The sequence below is a fragment of the Triticum urartu genome, chromosome 2 (assembly GCF_003073215.2).
Source record: "Triticum urartu cultivar G1812 chromosome 2, Tu2.1, whole genome shotgun sequence".
NCBI classification, from domain to species: domain Eukaryota; kingdom Viridiplantae; phylum Streptophyta; class Magnoliopsida; order Poales; family Poaceae; genus Triticum; species Triticum urartu.
In genome coordinates this window covers 185,551,412-185,573,993 of record NC_053023.1, presented here as the reverse complement: position 1 = coordinate 185,573,993, position 22,582 = coordinate 185,551,412, and the positions used below count along the sequence as shown (strand labels likewise).

The 22,582-nt window shown below is 40.8% G+C and overlaps 1 pseudogene; it reads right to left on the bottom strand.

Annotated features, from left to right (window-relative positions):
* The window catches only part of LOC125535664, a 155,382-nt pseudogene extending 153,634 nt beyond the window's left edge, over nucleotides 1-1,748 (bottom strand).
* Between the last annotated feature and the right edge of the window lie 20,834 nt (nucleotides 1,749-22,582).

Genomic DNA, 22,582 nt, shown 5'->3' with positions numbered 1-22,582 from the left:
ACCATGGTTTTTTCCGTCATGGACGGCCCAAAGAATGTCATGCAGCTGCGTCTCCATCCCGCCCAGGACGAAAAGCCCATTTTCTGTCATGATTTTTTGTCATAGAAGTAGGAGCCCACCACATCTATGATGAAACCGGGTTTTGTCACAATTATCGTCATAGAAGTTTCATATGTATGACAGAATTTTTTTTCGTTCGGCCAAAATGTCACGGATGTGTCTTTTTTTTGTAGTGTAGTTCTGAATTTACAAGTGTCAAAAGTTAGTTTTGTGTGTGCGTGTGTGTGTGGCATACTCAAAGTGGAAGAAGAAAAACATTCATATACTGGTAAAAGTTCGTTATACTGGGAAGAGGTGGACGAAGTAATCTTCGATGGTGAGCATGCTGTTGTACCCGAAGAGGCATCCGTTGCCCAGAAGCCAGCAGATGAAAACGCCCAAACTCTTTCCCTGATCAACGCATGCATATCATATATATTGTATGTGCTTGCAGAAATAAATAGATGTTTGAGGTGATTCAAGGGAGAGAGAAATCAAGCACAAAATTATCTCAGGAGGAAAATGGTGATCCATGATGTAACAAACCTCCTGAGTTGTGTGCACTCCGCGATGATCAACTTCGTCGTGCGCCATGCTTAGTTTGCTTTGGTGGCCCTGTAGCGCGAGAACAAGCAACACAAATGTGAAAAGAAAGACTTTGGGACGGCTAGCATCGAAAGCGTCATGAAAGAACATACTAATAAAAGTCCCTAGCTAGCATATACGCTTAGGATAATCAGACGACACAACTACGCCTCTTTCTCGGTTAGAATAGAACATCCAGGGCAGAAGTACTAGTTCGTGAAAGTAACTGCTACGCTAAGCACACATGTCATCTAACCCTTAACGTATTTTTTCTTTCTTGTAAGAGTATCTACAACTGAACCCTCAAATCCCCCTATATACATTTAGGTGAACAACCCGATCAATAACCGGTTACAAAATTGCTACCCAACTGTTGAGGAATGTAGCATGCAATTTCAAAAAAAATCCTACAATCACTAAAGATATATCTAGGAGATGCATAGCAACAAGAGGGGAATAGTGTGTCCACATACCCTTGTAGACCAAAAGCGGAAGCATTAGGTTAACACGGTTGATGTAGTCGAACGTCTTCGTGATCCAACCGATCAAGTACCGAACGTACGACACCTCCGAGTTCAGGACACATTCAGCTCGATGACGTCCCTCGAACTCTTGATCCAGGAAAGTGTCGAGGGAGAGTTTCCTCAGAACGACGACGTGGTGACGGTGATGGTGATGTGATCCGCGCAGGGCTTCGCCTAAGCACTACGTGAATATGACCAGAGGAGTAAACCGTGGAGGGAGACACCGCACACGGCTTGGAACAATTGGTGTGTCACCAAGGGGTGACCTGCCCATCTATATAAAGGAGGGAGAGGGAGGAGGCCGGCCCTAGGGGGCGCGCCAAGTGGGGGGAGTCCTACTTTGACTCCCAGTCCTAGTAGGATTCGCCCCCCTCTTATTCCTTCTCATGGAGGGGGAAAGGGGGCAGGAGAGTGAGGAGGAGAAGGAAAGGGGGGCGCCGCCCCCTTCCCTAGTCCAATTTGGCCACCCCTTGTGGGATGCCTTCTCTCCCCCCTATGGCCCATAGTGGCCCAATACTTTCCCCAGGGGTTCCGGTAACCTCCTAGTACTCTGAAAAATACCTGAAACGATCTGGAACCGTTCCGGTGTCCGAATACCATTGTCCAATATATCAATGTTTACCTCTCGGCCATTTCAAGACTCCTCGTCATGTCCGTGATCTCATCCGGGACTCTAAACAATCTTTGGTCACCAAAACACATAACTCATAATACAAATCGTCATCGAACATTAAGTGTGCGGACCCTATGGGTTCGAGAACTATGTAGACATGACCGAGACATATCTCCGGTCAATAACCAACAATGGAACCTGGATGCTCATATTGGTTCCTACATATTCTACGAAGATCTTTATTGGTCAAACCGCAATGACAACATACGTTATTCCCTTTGTCATCGGTATGTTACTCTCCTGATATTCGATTGTCGGTATCCTCATACCTAGTTCAATCTCGTTACCGGCAAGTCTCTTTCTCGTTCCGTAATGCATCATCCCACAACTAACTCGCATAATCTCATAGTCAAAGGAATATGTATAAGTCATGAAGAAAGCAATAGCAATAAAACTTAACGATCATTATGCTAAGCTAATGAATGGGTCTTGTCCATCACATCATTCTCCTAATGATGTTATCCCGTTCGTAAAATGACAACACATGTCTATGGTTAGGAAACTTAACCATCTTTGATTAATGAGCTAGTCTGCTAGAGGCATACTAGGGACACTGTGTTTTGTTTATGTATCCACACATGTATCAAGTTTCTGGTTAATACAATTCTAGCATGAATAATAAACATTTATCATGATATAAGGAAAAATAAATAACAACTTTATCATTGCCTCTAGGGCATATTTCCTTCAGTCTCCCACTTGCACTAGAGTCATTGATCTAGTTCACATTGCCATGTGATTTAACACCAACGGTTCACATCACCATGTGATTAACACCCATAGTTCACAGCGCTATGTGACCAACACCCAAAGGGTTTACTAGAGTCAGTAATCTAGTTCACATCGCCATGTGATTAACACCCAAAGATTACTAAGGTGTGATCATGTTTTTCTTGTGAGAGAGGTTTAGTCAGCGGGTCTGCCACATTCAGATACATATGTATTTTGCAAATTTCTATGTCTACAATGCACTGCACGGAGCTAATCTAGCTAATTTCTCCCACTTTCAATATGTATCCAGATCGAGACTCAGAGTCATATGGATTAGTGTCAAAGCTTGCATCGACGTAACTCTTTACAATGAACTCTTTATCACCTCCATAACCGAGAAATATTTCCTTAGTCCTCTTAGGTAACTAATGATAAATTTGACCGTTGTCCAGTGATCCACTCCTGGATCACTATCGTACCCCCTTTCCAAACTCGTGGTAAGGTACACAATAGGTCTGGTACACAACATAGCATAATTTATAGAACCTATGGCTGAGGCATAGGGAATGGCTTTCATTCTCTCTATATATTCTGCCGTGGTTGGGTTTTGAGTCTTGCTCAACTTCACACCTGTAACACGGGTAAGAATCCTTTATTTGATTGACCCATTTTGAACTCCTTCAAATCTTGTCAAGGTATGTGCTTTTTGAAAGTCCTATCAAGCGTCTTGATCCATCTCTATAGATCTTGATGCTCAATATATAAGCAGCTTCACCGAGGTCTTTCATTGAAAAATTCTTATTTAATTATCCTTTTATGCTATCCAGAAATTCTATACCATTCCCGATCAACATTATGTCATCCACATATAATATCAGAAATGCTACAGAGCTTCCACACACTTTCTTGTAAATACAGGTTTGTCCAAAAGTTTGTATAAAACCATATGCTTTGATCACTTCATTAAAGCGTATATTCCAACTCCGAGATGCTTGCACCAGTCCATAAATGGATCCTGGAGCTTACACACTTTGTTAGCACCTTTAGGATCGACAAAATCTTCTGGTTGCATCATATAAAACTCTTCTTTAAGAAATCCATTAAGGAATGCGGTTTTGACATCCATTTGCCAGATTTCATAATCATAAAATGCGGCAATTGCTAACATGATTCGGACAGACTTCAGCATCGCTACAAAGGAGAAGGTCTCATCGTAGTCAACTCCTTGAACTTGTTGAAAACCTTTCACAACAAATCGAGCTTTGTAGACAGTAATATTACCATCAGCGTCAGTCTTCTATTGAAGATCCATTTATTCTCTATGGATTGCCGATCATCGGGCAAGTCCATCAAATTCCACACTTTGTTCTCATACATGGATCCTATCTTAGATTTCATGGCCTCAATCCATTTATCGGAATCTGGGCTCATCATCACTTCTTCATAGTTCGTAGGTTCATCATGGTCTAGTAACATGACTTCCAGAACAGGATTACCGCACCACTCTGGTGTTGAACGTGCTCTAGTTGCCCTACGAGGTTTAGTAGTAACTTTATATGAAGTTTCATTATCATTATCATTAGCTTCCTCACTAGTTGGTGTAGGCATCACGGGAACGGTTTTCTGTGATGAGCTACTTTCCAATTCGAGAGAAGGTACAATTACCTCATCAAGTTCTACTTTCCTCCCACTCACTTCTTTCGAGAGAAACGCCTTCTATAGAAAGGATCCATTTTTAGGAACAAATATCTTGCCCTCGGATCTGTGATAGAAGGTGTACCCAACAGTTTCTTTTGGGTATCTTATGAAGACACATTTCTCCGATTTGGGTTCGAGCTTATCAGGCTGAAGGTTTTTCACATAAGCATCGCAACCCCAAACTTTAAGAAATGACAGCTTAGGTTTCTTGCTAAACCACAGTTCATATGGTGTCGTCTCAACGGATTTAGATGGTGCCCTATTTAATGTGAATGCAGCCGTCTCTAAAGCATAACCCCAAAACGATAGTGGTAAATCGGTAAGAGACATCATAGATCGCACTATATCCAATAAAGTACAGTTACGACGTTCGGACATACCATTATGCTGTGGTGTTCCAGGTGGCGCAAGTTGTGAAACTATTTCACATTGTTTTAAATGAAGGCCAAAATCATAACTTAAATATTCGCCTTCGTGATCAGATCATAGAAACATTATTTTCTTGTTACAATGATTATCCACTTCACTCTGAAATTCTTTGAAGTTTTCAAATGTTTCAGACTTGTGTTTCATTAAGTAGATATACCCATATCTGCTCAAATCATTTCTGAAGGTCGGAAAATAACGATACTCGCCGCAAGCCTCAATACTCATCAGACCTGATACATTGGTATGTATTATTTCCAATAAGTTAGTGGCTCGCTCCATTGTTCTGGAGAACGGAGTTTTAGTCATCTTGCCCATGAGGCATGGTTTGCAAGCATCAAATGATTCATAATCAAGTGATTCCAAAAGCCCATCTGCATGGAGTTTCTTCATGCGTTTTACACCAATATGACATAAACGGCAGTGCCACAAATATGTTGCACTATGATTATCAACTTTGCATCTTTTGGCATCAATATTATGAATATGTGTATCACTATGATCGAGATTCAATAAACCATTTATATTGAGTGTATGACCATAGAAGGTTTCATTCATGTAAACACAACAACAATTATTTTCTGACTTACATGAATAACCATATCGCAATAAACATGATTCAATCATATTCATGCTCAACGCAAACACCAAATAACATTTATTTAGGTCCAACACTAATCCAGAAGGTATAGGGAGTGTGTGATGGTGATCTTATCAACCTTGAAATCACTTTCAACACACATCGTCACTTCGGCCTTAACTAGTATCTGTTCATTTTGCAACTCCTGTTTCGAGTTACAAATCTTAGCAACTAAACCGGTGTCAAATACCCATGGACTACTATGAACACTAGTAAAGAACACATTAATAACATGTACATCAAATATACCTTTGTTCAGTTTGCCATCCTTCTTATCCGCCAAGTTTTTGGGGCAATTCCACTTCCAGTGACCTTTTACTTTATAGTAGAAGCACTTAGTTTCAAGTTTGGGTATAGCTTTGGGCTTCGTCACGGGAGTGGCAACTTGCTTACCATTCTTCTTGAAGTTCCCTTTCTATCCCTTGCCCTTTTTCTTGAAACTAATGGTCTTGTTAACCATCAACACTTGATGCTATTTCTTGATTTCTACCTTCACCGATTTCAACATCTCGAAGAGCTTGGGAATCATTTTCGTTATCCCTTGCATATTGTAGTTCACCATGAAGTTCTAGTAACTTGGTGATAGTGCCTAGAGAACTCTGTCAATCACTATCTTATCTGGAAGATTAACACCCACTTGATTCAAGCGATTGTAGTACCCAGATATTCTGTGCACATGCTCACTAGCTAAGATATTCTCCTCGATCTTGTAGGCAAAGTACTTGTCAGAGGTCTCATACCTCTCGACATGGGCATGAGTCTGAAATACCAATTTCAACTCTTGGAACATCTTATATGCTCTGTGGCGTTCAAAATGTTTTTGAAGTCCCGGTTCTAAACCGTAAAGCATGGTGCACTAAGCTATCAAGTAGTCATCATACCGAGCTTGTCAAACGTTCATAACATCCTCTTCTGCTCCTGCAATAGGTCTGTCACCTAGCGGTGCATCAAGGACATAATTCAGCTGTGCAGCAATGAGGATAATCCTAAGATCACGGACCTAGTCCGCATCATTGCTACTATCATCTTTCAACTTAGTTTTCTCTAGGAACATATTAAAATAAAACATGGGAGCTATACGCGAGCTATTGATCTATAACATAGATATGCAAATACTATCAGGACTAAGTTCATGATAAATTAAGTTCAATTAATCATATTACTTAAGAACTCCCGCTTAGATAGACATCCCTCGAGTCATCTAAATGATCATGTGATCCATATCAAGTAAGCCATGTCCTATCATCACGTGAGATGGAGTAGTTTTCAATGGTGAACATCTCTATGTTAATCATATCTACTATATGATTCACGTTTGACCTTTTGGTCTCCAGTGTTCTATACATGCTAGGCTTGTCAAGTTTAACCCGAGTATTCCACACGTGCAAAACTATCTTGCACCCGTTGTATGAGAACGTAGAGCTTATCACACCCGATCATCACGTGGTGTCTCGGCACGACGAATTGTCTCAATGGTGCATACTCAGAGAAAACACTTATACCTTGAAATTTTAGTGAGGGATCATCTTATAATGCTACTGCCATACTAAGAAAAATAAGATGCATAAAAGATAAACATCACATGCAATCAAAATATGTGACATGATATGGCCATCATCATCTTGTGCCTTTTATCCCCATCTCCAAAGCACCGTCATGATCTCCATCGTCACCAGCTTGACACCTTGATCTCCATCATAGCGTCGTTGTCGTCTCGCCAAGTATTTCTTCTACGACTATCGCTACCGCATAGTGATAAAGTAAAGCAATTACATGGCGTTTGCATTTCATACAATAAAGTGACAACCATAAGGCTCCTGCCAGTTGCCGATAACTTTTACAAAACATGATCATCTCATACAATAACTTATATCACATCATGTCTTGACCATATCACATCACAACATGCCCTGCAAAAACAAGTTAGACGTCCTCTACTTTGTTGTTGCAAGTTTTACGTGGCTGCTACAGGCTTCTAGCAAGAACCGTTCTTACCTATGCATCAAAACCACAATGATTTTTCGTCAAGTGCATAGTTTTAACCTTCAACAAGGACCGGTCATAGTCAAATTTGATTCAACTAAAGTTGGAGAAATAGACACCCGCTAGCCACCTTTATGTAAAACAAGTTGCATGTTTGTTGGTGGAACCGGTCTCATGAACGTGGTCATGTAAGGTTGGTCCTGGCCGCTTCATCCAATAATACCACCAAATCAAAATAAGACGTTGGTGGTAAACTGTATGACTATGATCGCCCACAACTCTTTGTGTTCTACTCGTGCATATCATCTATGCATAAACCTGGCTCTGATACCACTGTTGGGGAATGTAGCAGTAATTTTGAAAAATTTCCTACGATCACGCAAGATATATCTAGGAGATGCATAGCAACAAGAGGGGAAGAGTGTGTCCACGTACCCTTATAGACCGAAAGTGGAAGCGTTAGGTTAACATGGTTGATGTAGTCGAACGTCTTCGTGATCCAACCGATCAAGTACCGAACGTACGACACCTCCGAGTTCAGCACACGTTCAGCTCGATGACGCCCCTCGCACTCTTGATCCAGCAAAGTGTCGAGGGAGAGTTTCGTCAGCACGACGGCATGGTGACGGTGATGCTGATGTGATACGCGCAGGGCTTCACTTAAGCACTATGTTAATATGACCAAAGGAGTAAACCGTGGAGGGAGACACCGCACACAGCTTGGAATAATTGGTGTGTCACCAAGGGGTGCCCTGCCCACGTATACAAAGGAGGGAGAGGGAGGAGGTCGGCCCTAGGGGGCGTGCCAAGTGGGGAGAGTCCTACTAGGACTCCCAGTCCTATTAGGATTCGACCCCCTCTTATTCCTTCTCATGGAGGGGGACAAGGGGGGAGGAGAGGGAGGAGGAAAAGGAAAGGGGGGCGTCGCCCCCTTCCCTAGTCCAAGTCGGACTCCTGTGGGGGGGGGGGCGGCCACCCCTTGTGGGCTGCCTTCTCTCTCCCCTATGGCCTGTTGGGAACGTAACATGCAATTTCAAAAAAAATCCTACGATCACACAACATCTATCTAGGAGATGCATAACAATGATAGTGGGAGAGTGTGTCCATGTACCCTCATAGACCGAAAGTGGAAGATTTAGGTTAACGCAGTTGATGTAGTCGAACGTCTTCACGATCCAACCGATCAAAGTACCGAATGTACGACACCTCCGTGTTTAGCACACATTCAGCTCGATGACGTCCCTCGAACTCTTGATCCAGTAGAGGGTCGAGGGAGAGTTCTGTCAGCACGACGGTGTAGTGACGGTGATGGTGATGTGATCCACGCAGGGCCTCGCCTAAGAACTACGACGCTATGACCGAAGGAGTAAACTTTGGAGTGGGGCACCGCACACGGATAAGAGAACTATTGGTGTGCCTTTGGGGTGCCCTCCGCCCCCGTATATAAAGGAGGGGAGGAGGAGGTGGCCGGCCCTAGGGGTGGCGTGCCATGGGGGGAGTCCTACTAGGACTCCACTCCTAGTAGGATTCGGCCCCCCTTCCTTCTGAAAGAACAACTAATCCCTGGGTGGTTTTGGTAATTCTTGAAAACATATATCTCATTGGACTAATATTCTTTCAATATAATCATTTCAGAAAGTTCAATGACTGGCATGGCATGGACTAGAGATGTGGACCCCTCAAAATGCTAAGGACATATATTGGCTCAAGCTCAAGACTCTATGATACGTCTCCATCATATCTACTTTTCCAAACACTTTTGCCCTTGTTTTGGACTCTAACTTGCATGATTTGAATGGAACTAACCCGGACTGACGCTGTTTTCAGCAGAATTGCAGAAATAAAAGTTCTTTGAATGACCTGAAAATCAACTGAGAATATTTTTGAAGTATATAAAAAATACTGGCGAAAGAGTCAAGGCCAGGGGGCACACCCTATCCATGAGGGTGGGGGCGCGCCTACCCCCTTGGGCGCGCCCCTGCCTCGTGGGCTCCCTGGTGCTCCACCGACCTCAATTCCAACTCTATATAGTCACGTTCAGGGAGAAAAAAGATCAAGGAGAAGGACTCATCGCATTTTATGATACGGAGGTGCCACTAAGCCCTAATCTCTCTTGGGAGGGCTGATCTGGAGTCCTTTTGAGGCTCCGAAGAGAGGGATCCATCGCCATCGTCACCATCAACCTTCCTCCGTCACCAATTTCATGATGCTCACCGCCATGAGTGATTTATTCCATCGTAGGCTTGCTGGACGGTGATGGGTTGGATGAGATTTATCATGTAATCAAGTTAGCTTTGTTAGGGTTTGATCCCTAGTATCCATTATGTTCTGAAATTGATGTTGCTATGACTTTGCTATGCTTAATGCTTGTCACTAGGGCCCGAGTGCCATGATTTCAGATCTGTACCTATTATGTTTCATTAATATATGTGAGTTCTTGATCCTATCTTGCAAGTCTAAAGTCACCTATTATGTGTTATGATCCGTTAACCCTGAAGTGACAATAATCGGGATACTTACTGGTGATGACCGTAGTTTGAGGAGTTCAAGTATTCACTAAGTGTTAATGCTTTGGTCCGGTACTCTATTAAAAGGAGGCCTTAATAACCCTTAGTTTCCAATAGGACCCCGCCGCCACGGGAGGGTAGGACAAAAGATGCCATGCAAGTTCTTTTCCATAAGCATGTGTGACTACATTCGAAATACATGCCTACATTGCATTGATGAACTGGAGCTAGTTCTGTGTCACCCTATGTCATAACTGTTGCATGAGGAATCACATCCGACATAATTATCCATCACTGATCCAATGCCTACGAGCTTTTCACATATTGATATTTGCTTAGTTACTTTTCCATTGCCACTGTTACGCTTGCTACAAAACTGCTACTGCTACTTTTGCCACCGTTACCGCTACTATCATATTACTTTGCTACTAAATACTTTGCTACAGATATTAAGTTTTCCAGGTGTGGTTGAATTGACAAATCAGCTGCTAATACTTGAGAATATTCTTTGGCTCCCCTTGTGTCGAATCAATAAATTTGGGTTGAATACTCTACCCTCGAAAACTGTTGCGATCCCCTACACTTGTGGGTTATCAAGACTATTTTCTGGCACCGTTGCCGGGGAGCATAGCTCTATTCTTTGAGTCACTTGGGATTTATATCTTCTGATCACTATGAAGAACTTGAAAGATAAAAGAACCAAGATTTTTCCCTCAACTATGAGGGGAGGTGAGGAACTGCCATCTAGCTCTGCACTTGATTCACCTTCTGTTTTGAGTAAACTTGCGATACCTACACCTGCTATTCATTCTGATATGTCGCATGTTATTGATGATGCCACTTCTGCTTTGCATGATTCTTATGATGAAACTACTTCTATGCTTGATAATACTGTGCCACTAGGTGAATTTCTTGATGAACAACTTGCCAGGGTTAGAGAGAATGAAATTATTGAAACTGATAATATTTATGAAAGTGATGATGAAGATTCTCCCCCTAGATATGAATTGCCTGTTGTGCCTGAGGGTTATGTTATGGATAAAGAAACTGCTAGAGACTTTTTAGCTTGCAATGATAGATGTGATCTTAAGAAATTATTAGCTAAGCTTAAAGAAAAATGCTTGAATGCTAGAATGAAATATGACCTTGCTTTCGCTACTTCACCTATGTGTATTACCGATAAGGATTATGATTTTTCTGTCGATCCTGAGTTAATTACTTTGGTTGAATCTGATCCTTTTTATGTCTATGAACCACGCGTGAGTCACCTCGTACCTACAATTTTTTTTCATTTTGGATTTTAAAACATATGCGTAAAACACAATCTACTAAATTAATTCTTTGGTCTCAATTTCACCTACTTATATTTATAATACTTCAGGAGCTAATGAAACTATTTTGGAAGAACCTCACAACCAACGCGATAAAGGGGTTGTCAATCCCTTCACGGCCACTTGCAAGAGTGAGATCTTATAGAGATAATAATAATAAGATAAATATTTTTGGTATTTTTCTGATATAAATTGAAAGTAAAGATTGCAAAATTAAAAAGGTTGGAAACTTGTATGATGAAAAATAGACCCGGGGGCCATAGGTTTCACTAGTGGCTTCTCTCAAGATAGCATAAGTATTACGGTGGGTGAACAAATTACTATCGAGCAATTGATAAAATTGAGCATAGTTATGAGAATATCTAGGTATGATCATGTATATAGGCATCACGTCCGTGACAAGTAGACTGACTCCTGCCTGCATCTACTACTATTACTCCACACATCAACCACTATCCAGCATGCATCTAGAGTATTAAGTTCATAAGAACAGAGTAACGCTTTAAGCAAGATGACATGATGCAGAGGGGTAAACTCATGCAATAAGATATAAACCCCATCTTTTTATCCTCGATGGCAACAATACAATACGTGTCGTTTCCCTTTCTATCATTGGGATCAAGCACCGCAAGATTGAACCCAAAGCTAAGCACTTCTCCCATAGCAAGAAAGATCAATCTAGTAGGCCAAACCAAACTGATAATTCGAAGAGACTTGCAAAGATAACCAATCATACATAGAAGAATTCAGAGAAGATTTAAATATTGTTCATAGATAATCTTGACCATAAACCCACAATTCATCGGATCTCGACAAACACACCGCAAAAATAGTTACATCGAATAGATCTCCAAGAAGATCGAGGAGAACTTTGTATTGAGATCCAAAGAGAGAGAAAAAGCCATCTAGCTAACGACTCTGGACCCGAAGGTATGAGGTAAACTACTCACACATCATCGGAGGGGCCATGGAGTTGATGTAGAGGACCTCCGTAATCAATGCCCCCTCCGGCAGAGCTCCGGAAAAGGCCCCAAGATGGGATCTTTTGGGTATAGAAGGTTGCGGCGGTGGAAATAGGGTTTCATGGTGCTCCTGGATGCTTTGGGGGTACATAGATATATATAGGAGGAAGAAGTAGGTCGGTTGAGCCACGAGGGGCCCGCGAGGGGCGACGGCGCACCCAGGGGGGTAGGCGCGCCCCCTGCCTCATGGCCACCTTGTTGCTTGATTGACGTCCACTCCAAGTCCTCTGGATCAAGTTTGTTCCAAAAATCACGCTCCCAAAGGTTTCATTCCATTTGGACTCCGTTTGATATTGTTTTTCTGCGGAACACTGAAATAGGCAAAAAAACAACAATTTGGACTGGGCCTCCGGTTAATAGGTTAGTCCCAAAAATAATATAAAAGTGTAAAATAAAGCCTATTGACATCCAAAACAAATAATATAATAGCATGGAACAATAAAAAATTATAGATACGTTGGAGAGATATCAAGCATCCCCAAGCTTAATTCCTGCTCATCCTCGAGTAAGTAAATGAAAAAAACAGAATTTTTGATGTGGAATGGTTTCTAGAATATTCTTCAATCTATTTTTCTCTATTGTGGCATGAATGTTCAGATCCAAAAGATTCAAGATAAAAGTTTATTGTTGACATAAAAATAGTAATACTCCAAGTATGCTAATCAAGCAATTATGTCTTATCAAAATACCATAGCCAAAGAAAACGCATCCCTACAAAATCATATAGTTTGGCCATGCTTCATTTTTGTCACACAAAATGCTCTCATCATGCACAACCCCGATGACAAGCCAAGCAATTGTTTCATACTTAGCCTTTTCAAACTCTTTCAACTTTTACGCAATATATGAGCGCAAGCCATGGACATATCACTATGGGTGGAATAGAATATGATGATTGAGGTTGTGTGAGAAGACAAAATGGGAGAAAGTCTCACATTGACATGGCTAATCAATGGGCTATGGAGATGCCCACCAATTGATGTCAATGCAAGGAGTAGGGATTGCCATGCAACGGATGCACTAGAGTTATAAATATGTGAAAGCTCATCAAAGAAACTAAGTGGGTGTGCATCCAACTCGCTTGCTCACGAAGACCTAGGGCATTTGAGGAAGCCCATCATTGGGATATACAAGCCAAGTTCTATAATGAAAAATTCCCACTAGTATATGAAAGTGACAAAATAAGAGACTCTTTATCATGAAGATCATGGTGCTACTTTGAAGCACAAGTGTGGAAAAAAGGATAGTAACATTGTCCCTTCTCTCTTTTTCTCTCATTTTTTTTTATCTTTTTTTAATTTTTTTATTTGGGCCTTTTTTTGACCTCTTTTCTTTCTTTCTTTTTTTTCGTCTGGAGTCTCATCCCGACTTGTGGGGGAATCATAGTCTCCATCATCCTTTCCTCACTGGGACAATGCTCTAATAATGATGATCATCACACTTCTTTTTACTTACAACTCAAGAATTACAACTCAATACTTAGAACAAAATATGACTCTATGTGAATGCCTCCAGCGGTGTACTAGGATTGCAATGAATCAAGAGTGACATGTATGAAAAATTGAGCATGGTGGCCTTGCCACAAATACGATGTCAACTACATGATCATGCAAAGCAATATGACAATGATGATGCGTGTCATAATAAATGGAACGGTGGAAAGTTGCATGGCAATATATCTCGGAATGGCTATGGAAATGCCATATTAGGTAGGTATGGTGGCTGTTTTGAGGAAGATATAAGGAGGCTTATGTGTGATAGAGCGTATCATATCACGGGGTTTGGATGCACCAGCGAAGTTTGCACCAACTCTCAAGGTGAGAAAGGGCAATGCACGGTACCGAAGAGGCTAGCAATGATGGAAGGGCGAGAGTGTGTATAATCCATGGACTCAACATTAGTCATAAAGAACTCACATACTTATTGCAAAAATCTACAAGTCATCAAAACCAAGCACTACGCGCATGCTCCTAGGGGGATAGATTGGTAGGAAAAGACCATCACTCGTCCCCGACCGCCACTCATAAGGAAAGCAATAAAAGAACACCCCATTCTTAAAATTTGTCACATAAAGTTTACCATACGTGCATGCTACGGGAATTGCCAACTTCAACACAAGTATTCATCAATTTCACAATTACTCAACTAGCACACCTCTAATATTACCACCTTTATATCTGAAAACCATCTATCAAGCATCCAACTTCTCTTAGCATTTAAAATTTATAGCCAAAGTGAATTACCATGCTGTACTAAAGGACTCTCAAAATGATATAAGTGAAGCATGAGAGATCAATTATTTCTATAAAATAGAACCCCTGCCGTGCTCTAAAAGATATAAGCGAAGCACTAGAGCAAAAATTATCTAACTCAAAAGACATAAGTGAAGCACATAGAGTATTCTAATAAATTCCAATTCATGTGTGTCTCTCCCAAAAGGTGTGTATAGCAAGGATTATTGTGGTAAACTAAAAATCAAAGACTCAAATCATACAAGACGCTCCAAGAAAAACACATATCATGTGGCGAATAAAAATATAGCTCCAAGTAAAGTTATCGATGGACGAAGACGAAAGAGGGGATGCCTTTCGGGGCATCCCCAAGCTTAGGCTTTTGTTTGTCCTTGTATTTTACCTTGGGGTGCCTTGGGAATCCCCAAGCTTAAGCTCTTGCCACTCCTTGTTCCATAATCCATCAAATATTTACCCAAAACTTGGAAACTTCACAACACAAAACTTAAAAGAAAATCTTCGTGAGCTCCGTTAGTAAAAGAAAACAAACCACCACTTCAAGGTACTGTAATGAACTCATTCTTTATTTATATTGGTGTTAAACCTACTGTATTCCAACTTTTCTATGGTTCATAAACTCTATTACTAGCCATAGTTTACCAAAATAAGCAAACAACACACGAAAAACAGAACCCGTCAAAAACAGAACAGTCTGTAGTAATCTGTAGGTTTCGAATACTTCTGGAACCCTAAAAATTCTAAAATAAATCTCTGGACGTGAGGAATTTATCTATTAATCATGTTCAAAAATAATTAACTAAATATCACTCTCCAGTAAAAAAATGGCAGCAATTCTCGTGAGTGCTAAAGTTTCTGTTTTTTACAGCAAGATCAAAAAGACTTTCCCAAAGTCTTCCCAACGGTTCTACTTGGCACAAACACTAATTAAACACAAAAAAACCAAAACGGAGGCTAGATAAATTATTATTGAATAGCAGCAAGGAAAAATATTGGGTTGTCTCCCAACAAGCACTTTTCTTTAAAGCCTTATAGCTAGGCATAAGATTTCAACGATGCTCACATGAAAGAAAATAATTGAAGCACAAAGAGAGCATCATAAAACACGTGAAAAACACATCTAAGTCTAACATACTTCCTATGCATAGGCATCTTATAGGCAAAAAAATTGTCAAGGCAAGCAAAAACTAGCATATGCAAGGAAGCGGAAAGAAACAATAGCAATCTCAACATAACAAGAGGTAATTTAGTAACATGAAAATTTCTACAACCATATTTTCCTCTCTCATAATAATTACATGTAGGATCATAAGAAAATTCAACAATATAGCTATCACAAAACATATTCTTAACACAATCCACATGTATGCAAAGTTGACACTCTTCCAACATAGTGGGATTAACATTAACTAAAGTCATGACCTCTCCAAACCCACTTTTATCAAAAACTTCATAAGATTGAACATTCTCCAAATATGTGGGATCTAAAGTTGACACTCTTCCAAACCCACTTTCAATATTATTGCAGACATTATAGTCAATCTCATATTCATCATGGGGCTTAAATAAATTTTCAAGATTATAAGAAGAATCACCCCAATCATGATCATTGCAACAAGTAGTAGAAATAGCAAAACTAGCATCCCCAAGCTTAGGGTTTTGCATATTATAAGCACAATTGACATTAATAGAATTTATACTATCATCATTGCAATCATGCTTTCTATTCAAAGATCCATCGAGAATCACTCCATGAAGTACTTCATCACAAGTTTCAGATTCACAAATTTCAAGCAAAACTTCATAAAGATAATCTAGTGCACAAAACTCACTAGCAATTGGTTCATCATAATTGGATCTCTTAAAAATATTAGCAAGTGGATGAGGATCCATAGATCTTAGGTTCTCAGTTTAGCAATAAATAAACAACTATTCCAACCAAACGAACAAACGAGCCAAGTAAGACATCAAAGCAAATGGAAAGACGAACAAAAGAAGGTCGGATAAAATGGCAAGGCTGAAGTGGGGGAGAGGAAAACGAGAGACAAATGGCAAATAATGTAATTCGAGGGATAAGAGTTTGTGATGGGTACTTGGTATGTCTTGACTTGTGCATAGACTCCCTGGCAACGGCGCCAGAAATCCTTCTTGCTACCTCTTGAGCATGCGTTGGTTTTCTCTTGAAGAGGAAAGGTGATGCAGCAAAGCAGCGTAAATATTTCCTTCGGTTTTTGAGAACCAAGGTATCAATCCAGTAGGAGACCACATGTGGGTCACCTCGTACCTACACAAACAAATCAGAACCTCACAACCAACGCGATAAAGGGGTTGTCAATCCCTTCACGGCCACTTGCAAGAGTGAGATCTGATAGAGATAATAATAATAAGATAAATATTTTTGGTATTTTTATGATATAAATTGAAAGTAAAGATTGCAAAATAAAATAGATTGGAAACTTGTATGATGAAAAATAGACCCGGGGGCCATAGGTTTCAGTAGTGGCTTCTCTCAAGATAGCATAAGTATTACAGTGGGTGAACAAATTACTGTCGAGGAATTGATAGAGTTGAGCATAGTTATGAGGATATCTAGGTATGATCATGTATATAGGCATCACGTCTGTGACAAGTAGACCGATTCCTGCCTGCATCTACTACTATTACTCCACACATCGACCACTATTCAGCATGCATCTAGAGTATTAAGTTCATAAGAACAGAGTAACGCTTTAAGCAAGATGACATGATGTAGAGGGATAAACTCATGCAATATGATATAAACCCCATCTTTTTATCCTCGATGGCAACAATACAATATGTGTCATTTACCTTTCTGTCACTGGGATCGAGCACCGCAAGATTGAACCCAAAGCCAAGCACTTCTCCCATTGCAAGGAAGATCAATCTAGTAGGCCAAACCAAACTGATAATTCGAAGAGACTTGCAAATATAACCAATCATACATAAAAGAATTCAGAGAAGATTCAAATATTGTTCATAGATAATCTTGATCATAAACCCACAATTCATCAGATCTCGACAAACACACCGCAAAAAGAGTTACATCGAATAGATCTCCAAGAAGGTCGAGGAGAACTTTGTATTGAGATCCAAACAGAGAGAATAAGCCATCTAGCTAATAACTATGGACCCGAAGGTCTGAGGTAAACTACTCACACATCATCGGAGGGGCCATGGAGTTGATGTAGAGGCCCTCCGTGATCAATGCCCCCTCTAGCGGAGCTTCGGAAAAGGGCCCAAGATGGGATCTCTTGGGTACAGAAGGTTGCGGCGGTGGAAATAGGGTTTCGTGGTGCTCCTAGATGTTTTGGGGGTACGTAGATATATATAGGAGGAAGAAGTAGGTCGGTTGAGCCACGAGGGGCCCATGAGGGGGAGGGCGTGCCCAGGGGGTAGGCGCGCCCCCTGCCTCGTGGCCACCTCGTTGCTTGCTTGACATCCACTCCAAGTCCTCTGGTTTGCGTTTCTTCCAAAAATCACGCTCCAGAAGGTTTCATTCTGTTTGGAATCCGTTTGATATTATTTTTTTGCGAAACACTGAAATAGGCAAAAAAACAGCAATTTGGGTTGGGCCTCAGGTTAATAGGTTAGTCCCAAAAATAATATAAAAGTGTAAAATAAAGCCCATTAACATCCAAAACAGATAATATAATAGCATGGAACAATCAAAAATTATAGATACGTTGGAGACGTATCAATTGGACACTTCCTGAACCAACTCCTAAGCCAACTCCGAAGAAAAGGGGTATGCTATTTCTCAGTCCTGAAGATATGCAAGAGGCAAACAAATATATGAAAGAAAAAGGTATTAAAGCTAAAGATGTTAAGAATTTACCACCTATTGAAGAAATACATGCTTAGATGAGTTTGATAATTTTATTGTTAAACATGAAAACTTCAATGCTTATGTTGGTAGACAATTGAAACGTAATGCTTATATGATTGAACACTTGAGTTATTATATGTCTAGAGTTAAAGGCGAACTTAAACTTATTAGTAAACATGCTTCTATGGTTACCACTCAAGTAGAACAAGTACTTAAGGCTCAGAATGATTTGCTCAATGAATTAAATAATAAGAAAAATGATAATGTTGTTAGAGTTATGACTAAAGGGGGTAAAATGACTCAGGAACCTTTGTATCCTGAGGGCCACCCTAAGAGAATTGAGCAAGATTCTCAGAGGACTAATATTGATGCACTTAGTTCTTCTAAGAAAAAGAAAAACAAAAATGATAAGACTTTGCATGCTTCTAGTGAACCTGTTGTTGACACACCTGAGAATCCCAATGATATTTCTATTTCTGATGCTGAAACACAATCTGGTAATGAACATGAACCTAGTGATAATATTAATGATGATGTTCATGTTGATGCTCAACCTATTAATAAAAATGATGTAGAGATGAACCTGCTGTTGATCTTGATAACCCACAATCAAAGAATCAACGTTATGATAAGAGAGACTTTGTTGCTAGGAAGCACGGTAAAGAAAGAGAACCATGGGTTTAGAAACCCATGCCTTTTCCTCCTAAACCATCCAAGAAAAAGGATGATGAGGATTTTGAGCGCTTTGCCGAAATGATTAGACCTATCTTTTTGCGTATGCGTTTGACTGATATGCTTAAAATGAACCCTTATGCTAAGTACATGAAGGATATTATTACTAATAAAAGAAAGATACTGGAAGCTGAAATTTCCACCATGCTTGCTAATTATACTTTTAAGGGTGGAATGCCAAAGAAACTTGGAGATCCAAGAGTACCAACTATACCATGCTCCATTAAGAGAAACTATGTTAAAACTACTTTATATGATCTTGGAGCCGGTGTTAGTGTTGTGCATCTCTCTTTATATCGTAGACTTTCAACTGCTATACCTGTCGGTATTTGTGAGGATGTGCCTGTTGTGGTTGCAAACGTTAATATTTTAACGGACTTTGTTATTCCTGATATTCTGTAGCGACTCGACCTCAGAAGGTCAAGTCTCTGTGCTTCAGTGTCATCCCTGGATCGGTAATGCTGACACACACAGTACTTGAAGGATTTATAACCGAGTAGCAATCACACACTTATTACATCGAATGTCTCAAGAGAGAGAACTTATTACAATAATATGGCTTAAGGCCATCTAATACGATAAAGCCGGAAGGCTTGGAAGATAAGTGAGTCCATCAACTCCAACGGCATAGCTGAGCTGCATGGCAACGACCTAACGAACCTTACTCCTCATCTGAAAAGTTTGCAACATAATACGTTGCAGCCCGAAAACGGGTCAACACATGGAATATGCTAGCAATATAACACAGTAGAGCATGAACAGAATAATGCTATCACTACATGCATATATGGCTGGTGGAAAGCTCTATGGTTATAGTTTTTGCGAAAAGCCAATTTTTCCCTACAACAAAGGAATAGATTTTATATTTAAATATCTTGGTGGTTGAACAACATTGAGAAGGTACCCCCAACTCAATCCCAATTAAAGTAATTAACAACCCAACAATATTAATTAAAAGTGATGAGATACATGTGATAACCCAAGTACTAGATACTCAAGATTGTCCATAACCGGGGACACGGCTAACCATGATTAGATTGTACACTCTGCAGAGGTTTGCGCACTTTTCCCCACAAGACTCGATCGCCTCCGTTGGATTTCTCGCACTGCATGGTGTTTGAGAAACGGATGACCGAGACACAGTCTTTCAAAAACATTAACTCTCTACTCCGGGTAGACCATACCAAACCTACAAAACCCACTACCTGCTGATCTACCTCTTCAAGAGCTTCACGTAACTTACTCAACTATGCTAGAGCCCATAATAGCTTGTGGCTGCACACGGAAGTTTCTAGCATGAATCATCTTAGTTCCCTTTGAGCCTGGGTGGCGGTCCACAGGAAGATCACACGGTACCCCGAGATTTCCAAAAAATACAGACAACACTAGGTTCCCCAGGTGTCTCAATCCACCCAGATGTTAATTTAAGTTGCCACCTTAGGTTGATCCATTAATTAACAATCTCACAACTGTCATGGATTTCACTCAAACCCGAACCACGTCTACGAGCATAGCATAGCATAGTAATAAGCAACGCGTAGAAGTAACTCCCAAGGGTTTGAATATAACAGGGAAATAGGTTCTACCTCAATAACTACTTCCCAACCCACAAGTTAATAGCATCCTAATCATGCAAGGTTTGAGGATTGAAACTAATGCATAAAAACTGGTTATGAAAAGAGTATGATCAATGTGTTACTTGCCTTGCTAATGATCTGCGAAACCTAGGGACTCGTAGTAGCATGCTTCGCACTCCGGGAATTCTATCGCAAACAAACAATAACATACATAAGAAAAAAGCAAGATGCACAAGCAAAAACTCAAACAAAAGAGGTTGACCAGAAAGTTCAACTTAAGAACTCCGGTTTGCAAAAAGAATCAAATCAAACGGAGCAACGAAACTCAAACGGCGAAACAAACAAGATCCGTTTACTAATCTAAACTAAGGCCAAATTTTATAGTACCAAAATCTTGTTCAAGTTGGTTAAACAGAAAGAGGATCTCGAGACGAAGATCTAGGCGCTTGAATCGCCTGATTCCGACTACGAGAGAAAAGATAAACAGAAACTAAGATCGGATCAGAAATCGCGATGAGAAATAATCGCGGATAAATCTGAGAAAAAGAAAACGACGAACAGTTTAACGAGCGGACGTTCGTTAACTGTAACTAAATGATGAACGCGTTTGTTGGAACGAACGAACGAGCGAACGCTCGCTGGACAATAAACCGAGAAAAGAAAAACTAAATAAACCGATCTAAAAAAAATAAAACCTAGGGTTTTCTAAAAAAATCGAACGGCGGGGCGGCTACGTCGGCTCGGCTCCGGCGGGGTTCCGGTGCGACGGCGGGGCGACGTGGGGTGGGGGGGCTGCGGCGGCGGCTCCTGGCGGCGGCACGGGCGGCTGCAGGCGGCGGGGCGAGGGGCTGCGGCGGTGGCGACGACTTGGGCTCCAGGGGGCGGTGGCGGTATTTAAAGGGAGGGGGGCAGCGGCTGCTTGGGGGAGGGGGCAAGGCAGCGGCGGCGGGGAGTCAGGGTCGGCGGTGACGGCGCGCGCGCGGGAGGCGGCGGCGGCTCGGGCCGGCCTGGCTCTGCTGGGCCTTAGGCCCAGTCGGGCGCGGGAAACTTTTTTTTAAATAATTTTGCCGACAGAAATAAAATCCTAGAAAAATAAATAAAAATCTAAAAATGCCAAAACAAATTTTCACCGTCTAAATAAAATATTTAAGACGGGATGAACATTTTCTCGGCCCTAAAATGCAATTTTGAAAACATGCAATTTTTCTAACGCAAATAAAATCCGAATAAAACCAAATAAAATCGAATAAATGATTTTAATATTTTTCCTCCAATATTTCAATTATTTTGGAGAAGTCATATTATCCCCTCTCATGTATTTTAATAGGAAATATTTTTAGAGAGAAAAATAATTAAAATCAAAATCCTCGTTTCATTATTTGATAAAATCAAATATGAAAACCGGGAAATCCTCAACTCTCTCCGTGGGTCCTTGAGTTGCTTAGGATTTCGAGGATTTCGGAAACAAAATGCAATAAAATCTGATATGCATGAATGACCTATGTATAACATTCCAAATTGAAAATTTGGGATGTTACAAACCTACCCCCCTTAAGATGAATCTCGCCCTCGAGATTCGGGTTGGCTAGAAAATAGGTGTGGGTGGTCTTTGCGGAGATCATCCTCTCGTTCCCATGTGGCTTCATCCTCGGTATGGTGGCTCCACTGAACTTTGCAAAAACTTGATAACCTTACTGCGCGTGACTCTACTGGCAAACTCAAGAATCTTAACTGGCTTCTCCTCGTAAGTCAAATCACTGTCCAACTGAATCGCCTCCAAGGGTACTGTATCTCTTAACGGTATATCAGCCATCTCAGCATGACACTTCTTCAACTGTGAGACATGAAACACATCATGAACTCCTGACAATCCCTCAGGTAATTCCAGCTTGTAGGAAACTTCTCCCATCCATTCCAAAACACGATACAGTCCTACAAATCTCAGAGCTAACTTTCCCTTAAGTCCAAAACGTTTCACTCCTCGCAAGGGAGATACTCGCAGATATACTCTGTCTCCAATTTCATAGGTTACCTCCTT